Source organism: Apis laboriosa, unplaced genomic scaffold (genome assembly GCF_014066325.1).
Source record: "Apis laboriosa isolate Shangri-la unplaced genomic scaffold, ASM1406632v1 scaffold66_cov157, whole genome shotgun sequence".
Taxonomy (NCBI): Eukaryota; Metazoa; Arthropoda; class Insecta; order Hymenoptera; family Apidae; genus Apis; species Apis laboriosa.
The window spans coordinates 294,368-307,469 of NW_025224076.1; the positions used below are offsets into that span (position 1 = coordinate 294,368).

Consider the following 13,102-nt stretch of genomic DNA (forward strand, 5'->3'; position numbering starts at 1 on the left):
AGTTCTCGAATGGCACGTAGGCCGGGAGATCGTGTCAAGCCTGTCTTCCTTTCACCGATGGGATTCGATCTTCCCGATCGAGAACAGTTCCTCCTCCCTCTACCAACTCCTCCCCCGATGGGGATGGGGAGAGATGATCCGGGGGAGTGTGAACGTTAAGCTAATCGAGAGGAATCGAGATCGCCGAAAGTAACGAAAGTAACGAGTTGGCCCCTCTCGACAAGAGATTCGAGAAAGCTCGGAGGAGAGCTTGAACTCGTTCGTTCTCGTTCGTTCTTCCCAGGCTGAAAGAGCCGCTGAGGTAATCGAGGAGTTGAGAATCTTGTGATTGAATCGATCAATCGTTCGATCGGATTTAATTATGTCGATTGATGAAACAGGTTTCGTTTATTTATGTAAAATATATAAATAGATTTGCACTTGATCGAATAATTTCGATTCTTTTCTTATCCTCTTTTCTTCTACTTTTACTTTTCTGGCAAATTTATCCTCAAAGTCTTTGCCAATCGATAAAAACGAAGTTGGAAGATGTTCATCGTTCAAGCAAACGTTCATCTTGCCAAACAGAAAAAGTTGATCGTAAAAAGGTATCAAGCAAACGAAACGATCTCCTTCCAAAAATCTGACAAAGAATATCTTAGCGACGAATCGACGCAGCCGACTTTCTCGAAGATTTCTCGATATTATTATACCGATACGTCGGTTTGCCCGTGGCAAAGGGAAAAAAGATCGACGTGGAAAGTAGCGAGGTCACCAAGAAAGATGAAGGAACACGCACGGCAACTCAGGGGGGAGGGGGGGGGAGGGGGGAATGAATCTTTTCGTCCCCTCGAGTGAACGGCCACTTTCACGACGACCAAGCTCTCCCGTCGAAAGCTCTCTCGACGCGGCCCACACGGTTCGCGGAACCTTCTCTTGACGCGTTCCCACCTCGCGTTTCTTCCTCGAATTTTTCTTCCCCGAACCGAACAAGAGAAAGAACAAGAGAGAAAACATCGTCCTCCGACAAGGGAATCGTTTCAAAAACCGATTCTTCGGTGTACACAGTGTACACACACCGTTGCTGTGTCTACATTGCTGCAACGCCGCTTGCAATCCCCTAGTGGAGAAAAAGTCCCTAATAACGTGGATGTCTAACGATGCTCGACGGGAGGAAAAATAAGATCCGTCGTAAATCGCTCTATTTAAAGATCCAAGATAAGTAAAGGTGACGGGTTCTGGTAATCACTCCCCAACACGTTGTCGAAAGCTCGATAATTAAATCGAAGCCTTCCAATCAAAATCAAAATTTATATACTTGCCTTCGATCAACCAATTTTCCTAATTAACCAGAAAAATAGGAAAGAAGAAAAATAGAGAAAGACAGAGAGAGAGAGAGAGAGAGAAGCGTACGAAAAGGAAAATTCTGAGTTCTTCTACGATCCTTTCCTCTCTTATTTCCATCTCGATAAACGAATAGGTATCAAACGTTGCCGATCGATAATAGATTCACAGGCGATAATCCACGGCTCGACCGATATCCCGAACGGAGATCGCTGCGTTCCGCGACGATGGAGGAAGGGGGAGGGGTTGATCGGTAAAAATCCGGCCGGATTCCTTGGGATACCGATCGGGGAGAGCGAGCGGTGGAGGAGAAAGAACAAAAGGGGAATCCCCCTTCTCCCCCCTCGAGTCGAGTGGAGGATCGGCCGGGAGAGGAGCCGTAGAAAGGATGAAACTTCTCGCGGCCGACTTTCCCAAAACCCATTCGCCGATCCGCCGTTTTAACACCGGTTCTCTTTAAGGCCGGTGCTAAATGCGTCGCCTGTATCCGGGCCTCTCTCTCTCTCTCTCTCTCTCTTCGTTCTATCTCTTCGCCTGCGATCGCCGATTCCCGGGTATTATCGGTTCTCCGCCAGGCCCGAGATAAACAGGCCTGAGAGGGGAGGAGAAGGAGAGAATAATAGAGAGGGGGGCAAACGCAGTGCGTAGGATCTCGACTCGTGATCGTATCTACTCGGTATTTAGATCAACCAGCCTCCAGACTCGGTCTGCCGCGCCACACACAGGAGTCAAAGACCTTCTCTTCCTCTTCCTGCATTGGAATCCGATCGGAAAATCAGCGGAGGCGTTCGTTCGTGCGCTCTCATTCAGCTCGCCAACCCCTTCTCGCTCCTTCTTCTTGTTTCTTCATTTCTCTCTCGCTCCTGTCTATCTATGTACACGCTCCTCTCCTCTCCTCTCTTTGTTTCGTTTCTGCGAAACGACGGTGTAATACGCATCCGAACGAGTTCGAATCGCGGCATAATAAAACGACGCCCACTTTTCCGCGAGCCTAGTCTCTCTCTCTCTCTCTCTCTCGTTCAAAGATTCTGATAGTCGAACGTGAAAGTTACGATCCACGATAGGATAGAGCACTATCTACGTGTTGTGGAGTCGTTAGGGTTGCGCCGTTTTAGGTAGGAGGCCGCGATAACGATGAGAGAAGTTCGAGCGAAGCAGGGTTAAATAAATAAATTGGCTTCCTTCGGGAAATTCGACGATTCTTCGATCACCATTTTTCATTTTTCCCATTGCCTCTTGCCTTTCGATCCGAGAGCGTGTTGAAAGCGTTGCTCTCGGATCTTTTTTTCCTTCGTTTCAATCAGAGGTTCGTTTCGCCTAGCTAATAAGTCGTCGATTCCACAAATAAGAATCTAACGAGGCGATGATCTCTCAAGTAAAAAGAAAAAGAAAAATAAAAGTAAAAATAGACAAGAAGTATCGAGTATCGAAGACGAAGAATAAAACCAAAAGTATACGTCTGATGACCATCCCCTTCCCCCTCGAGTCGAAGGGAGGGTGGATATTAGGAAAACTGGTCGGCCTGGTTCAGCGAAGTTAACTCGAATCGGCTGTACGAGGCGGCCGTTGACCGTGCGCCGGCATTATTTAACTAATGAATCGGGCTACGACAGCAGCCCCTGCGCCCAGCTGATGTTGCTTAATGCTTTCACGATCGAGAAATTACGCTCCTTCCGCCTTCACCAACCCCCCTCCCTGTCTACCACACCACCGTCCCCAAGTATCCCAAGGATTATCCGTTACACACCGAGCGGGCTTACTCTCCCTTTTTCCTTCCCAACTCCACGGATTCGTCCACTGGGTATCGCGATATCTCGAACACGCGGATGGACGGTCGACGTCCGGCCAGCCTCGTTTCCGGATCGTAAATCGTCTAGCTAGGAGGACGTGCCGTGAATTCGCCAGAGACACCATCGCCAACTCTCAAGGTCCGCTAACTGTTCCTTAGCGCGGGAACGGCGTGTCGTTTCAATGTGTTCAATTTCCCCATTGGAGAGGAGGGAGAGCTACTTCCAATTGCGAAAATTGTGGAATCGAACTCGTATTAATTTCTTTTCTAAAAATCCGTCACGCGATGGAGTTAGATAACAGAGATAGAACGCGTTTTATCAACGATTTATCGTTTCGAGTTACGGGGATGGGTCGGCGAGAATCCTCGAAATATTCTTTTTCGAAATTTTCTTCACAATATCGTGGCCGTTCTCTCAGCGTTCCGATATTTTTTTTCTTAACAAGAAAAGAATCGTTCATTTCCCGTCCGCGTTACGTCGATCTCGCTATCGTTAGAAGCAACGAAAAGACGGAGGGAAAGATCGTGGATACCGATATTCGATGTCCGGCATATATTATAACTGTTTCTCGCCGGGCACGATCGTAAATTCTTCGCCGATATTTCTTCGAAAATTCCTGGCATCGATAATGGAATAGATTTCGCGCGATCGAGTTAATAAAAAATGGAAAATTCGATGGGATATAAGGCCGAGTGACAAGGGAAGAGGTTTCGACAATTCGTGAGGAATAATGTCGAATTATGACTGGGCACTCTTTACTCCCTCTCTCTCTCTCTTTCTCGTGCTCTGGACTCTGGAACATCGAAATGGAATTTTAATGAACATCAACGCGGCATCATTAAATCTGTGCATACTCGTGGCTGATCACCCTTTCACGGTGCGCAGCCAGGATCCTCCGCGGTCGGCGTAGCAACAGCGGTGTAACCTGAAACTTGCAAATTTCCCCGACGGCTTCTCGCGATTCTTTCGGAAGGGATCCTACTCGCGATGAATATTTTTCGATTCGAAGAGATATCGAAGCGACAAGGGTGGAGGAGAGAGCTGAATCGTTGATGATTTTTTTCAAATCAAAGCAGAAGAATCAAGGAAGAAGAAAAGGGATGATTATTTAGAGGAAATTCTAGAAATATCCATCTCGAAATGGAAATGTTACGTATGATGAAAAAGAGAAAAAAGAATTGAAGAGCAGATTCGAATGAGACTTTTTTTTCTTGTCCATTTCTTATTATGATTTATAAGCAATCGAAAAAGAAAAAAGGAGAAGAAGAAGAAAAAGTTTCGCCTCGACGATCTTGGACAGGATAAAAGAAAATTAGTTTGCATTAACGTCTGCTAGTTGAGTTTCAATTCGATTACGGACATCTCTTCCATCCGGCACGTATAATTTTCTTAGGTCTCTTTTTATCAGAATCGTCAAGAATCCAACCGCCAATTTTTTTCACTCTACTCATACGCTCTGTACATCACAACAAGAATATCTATAAGAAAGATCTATTGAAATATCTATTTATACATATTCGACGAATCTACGTGTTTTACGATTTCATCATTTTAATAACCCATTAAACAAAATCGAGAGAAAAAATTGCTCAGTTCCTCTTCCAAATCCGAGGAATAAATCTATTCCTCTCGAATGCGAAAATAGAATATTCTACCACTATCTTCTTCCACGATTAAAACTCTCTCTCTCTCTCTCTCTCTCTCTCTGCGGAAGAAACGCAGAAAACGGAAAAAGTTGCAGCGAGTTGGCACTTTCCTCTTTGTTTCGTTTTTCCAGGAACTCGAGAAGAGAGAGAGAGAGAGGATCGAAGGCAGGTCTTGGGCGATATCTATGGTATGGTGCAGGGTCGCGAGCCATCACGCGCGCAAAGTGGAGGGCAGCCTCCTCCCGAGGATGAGGCCCGTGGCCGGAGGAGGAGGCGGAGAGGGGGCCCACGGAGGCGAGACAGGCCTTATACGAGCCGGTCGGTGGCCGTCGGGGTTCCCTCTAATGTTTGATAGTTGTGTGTGGGCCGGCTCGGGCCGGCGCAGCGTGAGAGAGGAATGCGAGGATGCATAGCCGACTCGTGTTGCCGTTCTTTGGTGCACAGCTCGCGACGTCCACTTCGGGCAATCGACGCCGTTCGAACGCCGTTCCAGAACCAGACTGTCTCGCGGACACAGCCTCTGGGACAGACGGTATGAATCATTCTGTCCATTGACCCCGCGTCGCGAGGGCCTCTCGAGGAATGCTCTCTGCCGATTTTTCCACCGGCCAAGGGGGAGGGAGGAAATTAAATTTTTCCCATTCAAAATTTTCGAACTCGCTTCAGAGTCGTAGTTTCAATTCGTATTCGTATTCGGGGAGGAAGAAGGAAACGGAGGAAGAAGAAGAAACGAATATGTGATCACGCGTGGATCGACAAATCAAGGAGGGCGACCGTTTCCGGTTACCGCCTCATAATCGAAGAACGAAGAAGATGAGGAGATCGAGAAATCGAGAACGAGAAGGGAGGAGAGGGTTTTCGGCCGACATTTCGAAAGGGTGCGCCCGTCGATCGATGCTATTTAAGAGCAACCGAGGGGGATGATTACTTCCTTACGATGTCGTTGCTTGTTTCCCGATCACCGGTTTACCTTCCTTTCCTTTCCTTTCTTTCTTTCTTCCTCCCACACGGATAACGATAAGATTGGAAACGGAGAATATTGTTGCAACCCGTTGCACACGAAACTTGGAGCAAATTGGGCGCAAAGAACGGCCACACGAGAAGCAAACTGGCGGAAACGAACCGTGCGTTTGGCCCTTCCCCTGTTTCTGATCAGGGACACCGATTATTTATGTAGCTCGAATCGAATCGTATTATTAACCTGACCAATGATACGCTCGGCTCCCCGTCATTTACAATTTTATTGAGAATAATAATAAAAGCGTATCGCTCTGTTATTGGCGAACGAGAGTGAGAAAATATTGTAAACAAAATGGAAAGAATGATTTACGAATATCCTTACTTCGAAAAGATTGGAGGATCTAACTCTCTGTTAAAAAATATGTGTAAGCGATAAATTTTATTGTTCCTAGGAGGTCGTAGCTCACCCTTTTTAGTAATCCATTGATCGAGCTTAATGGCCGAGAGGGAAGAATTTTTAATCTACTCGCGAAATATCTTCGCTCGAGATCGGTCTCGAAGTTGAAGGCTCCAAGAAAGAGTCCAAACGAGAAATATCCGATAGCCGTGCTGCCAAGAAAGCATCGGGATTCCTTTCTTTTTTTCCCCCCTCTCCCTCTTCTTTTTCCCCTACGATACATTATTGCGCCCCGCGAAGAGACCGTTAGGGAAGAGTGACGTGGCAGGAGGGACGAGGGAAGAGAAGGAAGGAGGAAACGGATTCGTAGTACGTATCTTCCGCTTAAAATTGCGGCTCGACACTGGCAAGCTGCCTTATCGGTGGCCACCTTTTTATCCCGTCGAAACGACACCTTTGTGCGGCCCTTCCAACGCCCGTAAATTTCCCCCGCCCGCCCCCCTCACTTTCTTCTTCTTCTTCCGCTTCCGTTATGTAATTGGCTGCGCCGTTGCCAATTCTATTATTACTAAATATGTATGTTTTATTACGAGCGCCTAGCTCGTCGCTAGGACGTCGCCCGGACCTCCATCCTCCGCCTCGTGAGGAGGCCAGCCATTTTGAAGCTGGCCAACTGAGCTACGATCGAAATGGAAACCGCTCTCCTTCGCGCGCCTTCTTACATACGCGCTCTAGAATCGAGCTCGAAAAATAAAAACTCATCCCCTTTCTCGATCGAGAGTATTTTTATACTCGTTGTTACCTTTGAATTAGAAATTTTCTCCTCGTTGATCTCGGTAGACGAAGATAGATATATATATATACTTTTTCTTCCATTCGTATCAGGGATGATGATATCATCAGTTTGATATCTTACGATATGCTTTAAAGTTTCGATAAATATTCCGATTATTCGAAAATTTATTAATTAATAAATTCGCGTGTAATTTTATCCAGAGAAGAAGAGGGTATGTTCCCCTCCACGAAGAGAAGAAAAAGTACACCGGGACCAAAATGCCAATTTTCGATCGACAAACGATTACGAAAACATCGACTCTGATATATCCTACTATCAACCGCACAACGACTCCACCTATTCGAGAAACCTAGCGCGAATAATCGTGGCTCGTTTTGCACAGATACATACATGTATCTCAACTATTGAGAGCTACACGCAAAGTGTCCTTGACGACAATCGTTTCACGAATACTACTCCCATGGGTATACAACAATCGAAAGATCCGGCTTCGAGTCCTCGTTCAGTTACCCAATCGCTTTCGATCGATCAACGCTTTTTCTCACCAAATATACACACACGTATACGCGCATACGACATACGATCGCGTGGACGGCCTACTAGAAGAAGAACGAGAGAGAGAGAGAGAGAGAGAGAGAAAGAGAGACGGGTCTTGAATTAATACATTAGCCACCCAATAAGTCGCCGTAAATTAAGCGATAGCGTCGGCGGCCTCGTGCACGTTTGCGCCGCGATTAATCTTGCTGCACGTGCAACGGAGATGGCAAAATCTATATCTCTTCTCCTCCTCCTAGAAATCGGTTTTTGGTCGATTGGCCGCGACTCCTCCATCCACGGCTATTTATAAAGAAACCGACTTAACCGCCGTTCTGGCCGGTTCTCACGCACCAGGTGCTACCTGGTGGTAACCAGCTGATCACCCATTGACCTTGTCGCCGTTCAACGGAGCCGACTCCAATAGCTCCGTTCGGTCATTAACAGCGTTGTCGAGGCGGCGGCTCGATCATCAAAGCGCCAATTTACCAAGCCGAATCTTCGAATCGATACGCGATCCTCCCCGCGTGCGAGATTACACGGCCGTGACAGTAGCCAGGGTATCCATTAATATCGTTAACGTTTCATTTTCTTCTTCTTCTTCTTCTTCTTCTTCTTCTTCTCTTTTGTTCGTTCGAAATCAATTGAAGATATCGATGTAGGATAGAATCGATGGAAACGTTTTTCGATAAAACGTGTTTTGATTTAAAAAATAGTAATGTGGAAAAGTATTAATAAAAAATATCGATAAAATGTATATCGATTGGCGGCCGCCAATTTGCATCGATATTATTTATTTTTCCTGGGAACTGGCTCGGTTTTCCTCTCCATCCACTTTTTAAGGCGAGCCCAACGTGGATGACATTTGAAGGATATCTTAATACGTACGCTCCGGTATATCCAGTTCTTGAATATTAAAATACAATACAAAGAATTTCTTGCCGAGAATTTTAATGCGTGTTTTATATATATTAATACCGAGAATCGCGTTAATCGCGCGAGATATTTATAAATAGCGGGGAAACGTTTCAAAGGAGGCCTTTACCCAATTATCAGCGTCGTCTCGCTTTCGAAATTTCTATTTCCTCCCCGGATGGCGATAAACGAGTATAGGAGAACCGTGCATTCGATCCGTGTGTCGTGGCTTCAACGGCTATTAATATTAACGTAATCTTTCGTACTATAATTCTGGCCCCGGGAGCTATAAATACACGGCGAATGACCATAAAATTTCAACCACGCGAGTCCCGTAGAATCGCCGCTAAGATCTCGGCCGCAATAAATCGCGAATTCTAGAGAGCCGCTTCGGTGAATTCACTGCGCGGATCCTAGCGGTGTGTGTTCACGGGCGCAACAACTGGTCGAATACGTAATCCTTGTTTCGTATAAATGATCGAACGGTGATGGGTGGAATAAATCGTTTGGCCGATTTCTTGGGGGACACGGATTTTCATTTCGTTGGCCAACAAATTTTCTGGCCGAAATTTCATACGATTAAATAATAAATAATAAGCAAGCAGTCGATGGTGATGTCGTGGACGGGGTGGTATGAATTTAACCAACATTAAATAACCATTTATGCCAATTCGAATCAATTATATATCGTATTCACTCAGTGAGAGGAATGAAGAGGATTGGGGGGGGGAATGTTTTTGGAAATGTTTCGTACAAGAAGGACGAACGTCGAATTTTTCTTTTTCAAATATTTTCCAACTAATATTTCGTGACGGTTCCATGTCCAAACGTATCTAAACGCTTTTATGCGTGTTGACATACGAGTTAACTGTTCGTAATTAACTTGTTAACTGCAACTCGTGTTTCGTTCGTCGTATTGTTCCCCTCCTCCTCCTCCTCTTTTTTTTCTTTGCGCTTATTTCGTATCGAACCAAATTTATTTCCCCCCGTGATTTTCATCGTTTATCCATTATTCATTTGCGCACCTGTATTGGCACTTCATCTATCCCAGAAATTACAATTGTTTTTCAACGAATTGAACGATGTTTTAGCCAGGGATGATACTGGAATTATCCGGTGTGCGCAATGTCTATTTCCAAATGTATTTATGTTACATTTCTTGCCGCGTAACGATACCGGGAATCTTCTGGATTAGAGGAGGAAGAAGAAGAAGAAGAAGAAGAAGAAGAAAAAAAGTCCATTAAACATTACAACGCGCCGCTAATATCTCGACAAATAACGATGTTACGGCGAACAATTAGTATTTCGAGGGATTCACGCCTGGGCTGTTTAACCGTTGCAGAAGAAACATATTTGCACACATCGCTGGTTTGCTCGGTGTTGTCACGATGGTTTTATTCCAGCGATTTTTTTACCAGTCACCTAGAAAACGGCAAATTCCACGAATTTCAAACCGCGTCGGATGAGACCACGGATGATTCCGTGTAACTCGCGCAATAATTCCCCGCTAAAAAGATCGCCACCATCCGGAAATCAGCGTTTCTCAATCTATTTCAATGATATTTGAATCAAACGAAGAATTTTTAACGAAGCATCCAAAGATGATGTGATTATATCGAGATACAGGATTTATTATACAGAACAAAACAAAATCGAGCAAAGATATATAAAAATATAAATTAAAAAATAAATTGTTTCAAAAAACGAGCCGAAGATGGAAAAGTTTCGAAGGTTATCTCTGTTTTCTCAAGTGTATGAAACAACGTATAAAGGAAAATGTATAAACGATAAAAGTAGTACCGCTTTATCCTTTCGTTATAATTAGTTGAACAAGAAGTCGAAGGAATATCGACACGAAAAGAAAAAAGAAAAAATGTTTCCAATTCCATTCAAAGAGAGATGTTTGTTCATTTATACACTTTTTACTCCATGAAATCTTTATTCTAATTCTTGGATCATCCTTGCGATCCAAACGGATTTTCAAAACTGCTTTCGCAAAAATACACGAAAAAAAAGAGTTGAGAAACGCTGATTTCCAGATCGTTCGTCGTTCAACCGTTCACGCATACCGAGCGAAATAAAAATTCCGCGCCACCCGTCCCGAACGTTCGAAGGATATAAGCCTGTGGAACCCGAAAAGTCACGACTCGGTCAGATGTGTGTGCTTGTACACGCGCGGTACAACAGCTGATTCCTCCGAAACGGCCTTGAAAACGAATCGAAAAAAGGAAGAAAAAAAAAAAAAAAAAAAAAAAAGAAGAAGAAGAAGAAGAACAAAAACCGCGAGACACAATTCAAGACTGTAATACCAGACTGATAATCTTCGCACATTAATTAGCAATTAAAGAATTAATTCTGGGAGGCGAAGAGTGCTTGCGCACTCACTAGATTGCATCTCGAGACTTTGAACGAATTTCACGGATATTGTGCCGCTTGTATAGCGATTGTATGTAACGCAACGTATGTACACGCGCGTGTTTTGAATTTATGCGCGTCACGAGACACGTGGAGAGACTTCGATGAAGTTTTTCTTTCTTTTTTTTTTTTTTTTTTTTTTCGAACACGTTTACGACTCCACTTTACGCGTGACGTAAATACAATTTAACGCAACGTGCTATTTTAACCGCTCGTAGTTATTTTCGATATCAATACTTGGATATAATCAGCTGTCTGTAAGAATGGCTGATATGATATCGTATAACGTATACGAAAATACACTATTTATCCTTTACGCTCGAATCTTCGATCGAATATTGAATTATTGAACCAGCTATTCGATCGACCTCTTGATTGTCACAAATCGTTTCAATTAAGAATTTTCCGTATATCATAATCGATTAATTTCGAATAAACGAGATCCAACCTCGACCGACACGAGCTCCCAAATGAATCTCTATTATCTCGTATCGAGGTTGAGCATATTCTTAGTTACGCGCAAAAGTATCGAGCCTCACGAATTCGTTCTCGCAAATTTACGATTGTGAATGGTTGAAAGGGGCACTGCCGTGCCAAAAATTCGATCGAACCAGGTTTGGTGTATATATATATATATATATGAGTGTGTGTACCATCAAGTTTTAATGGAACGTGGAAACAGCTGGAGTGCAGGCACGTGCGGAGATTCGCGTGCAAAGAGGAGCGCGCTAAGTGCAATCTCGATTACCATTCGAACGAAGATTTATGCACGGCCTCAGCGTACGCGAGCGGTTGCGACAGTTTAGAAAACTGCTTGCGTTGTTGGTATTGGAAATTTATGCGAATTACGTCGGCCGGTGACGCGGAAGTGACCGCACGCGCGAGACTCTCGCCAAGGCCAAAACCGTTTGTCGCGGACGAAAACTACACGGCTCGAAACCGCTTGACCGCGCTCCTGTCAATGACTCCACGTTTTATATATATATTTTTCTTCTCTCTTTCTCTCTCTCGTTTTATATTCCTTCTTCTCTATCGGCGAGAAAAAGAAATATCCTTTTTCTCCCCGTATGTCGAAACGTTCGAAAAAGAAAAAAAAAAAAGTTTCATTGGTTTGCATTCACTCGTACGATTTTTTCACACTTTTTTCCATTCAACATTTATTCATTCTCGCAATTATGTCGTTATATTGCTTGTTCCAATGGTTTACGTAGTGTCTGTGTTTCGAATCGTGAATGTGTACGATTTATCTCGTTTTTATTCCGTATCTTTTATATTTTTTTTCTTCTTCTTCTTTTACGAGGAACCGGATGCGCGCGCGTGTAGGAGAAGTATCAATCGTCTTTTTCGAGTCGAATCCTTATTCCTCGTTGCCACACATCGAGAGGAAATATGTTATCGTCACCGGCCCAAGAGAATTTCCCACGTTCCTTCTTCCTGTCGAACTTTGATCCCCTGTTTAAGGAGAGAAAGAAAGGATCGCGGTTTACTTCTTCTCGAATGAGCGCGCTTCCTCTAATTCTCTGGAAAACGATCCTTCTGGGTTTATTAGCATAAAATTAGCGAAACTTTCACTGGCCAGGTGAAACTAAACGGAGAAGACAGCCGTCGTTTACGCGTTCTATTTCCCAATTTCATCGCGCAACGAAACGATGTTAGGTAAGATAAATTTCGAAAATGTTTGAGGAAACGATAAAATAAAAGTTCGATGAAAATGATTCGTTCACGAATGGATCACGAATCCGTATAAAAATTAAAACGTGGAAATATTTTTTACCATTCGTTCGAAATTTAAATTAATTAACACACGTTGAAAAGCGCAATATCTGGCAAAATTCGGATAAAATTCGGGAGAAATCCTCGGCTGAGATCCAAGTTCTTCCGTGTCGGAAGAATAGCAGAAACGTTCGATTCAAATTTCGATCGAATCTCGAGCGATTTTCCCTCCTCCCTGCTGTATGGCCGCGAAAAAAAAATTCGAAAAGAAATCAGAGAGGAATCGCGGCCACCATTGCCCACTATTTTCCATCATCCTTCCCACAGTGGCGAGATCTTTCGTCAATCCTATCCCGGGATGGAACTCGGACCATAAACGTTCTACGCCAATTATCGGGGAAGATTAAGCGTTTGACACGCACAGAACTGGACAGACTTAAAAATAAACGCTCCGTCACGAAACCGTCGTAAAATTGGACAAAGATAACGATGGTGATGGTGTTCGCCAGCTTCCAGGCATCGTACTCTTTGTTAAGACGTCTAAAGTGGTTGATTAATTGTTTTTTTCTCTCTCTCTCTGTCTCTCTCTCTCTCTTTCTCTCTCTTCCAAGAG

The 13,102-nt window shown here is 44.1% G+C and overlaps 1 protein-coding gene across 2 annotated transcripts in view; it reads right to left on the reverse strand.

Annotated features, from left to right (window-relative positions):
- LOC122718631 (3-phosphoinositide-dependent protein kinase 1) overlaps positions 1-13,102 on the reverse strand; it is a 479,613-nt gene that overhangs the window by 57,516 nt on the left and 408,995 nt on the right. The window lies entirely within an intron of this gene.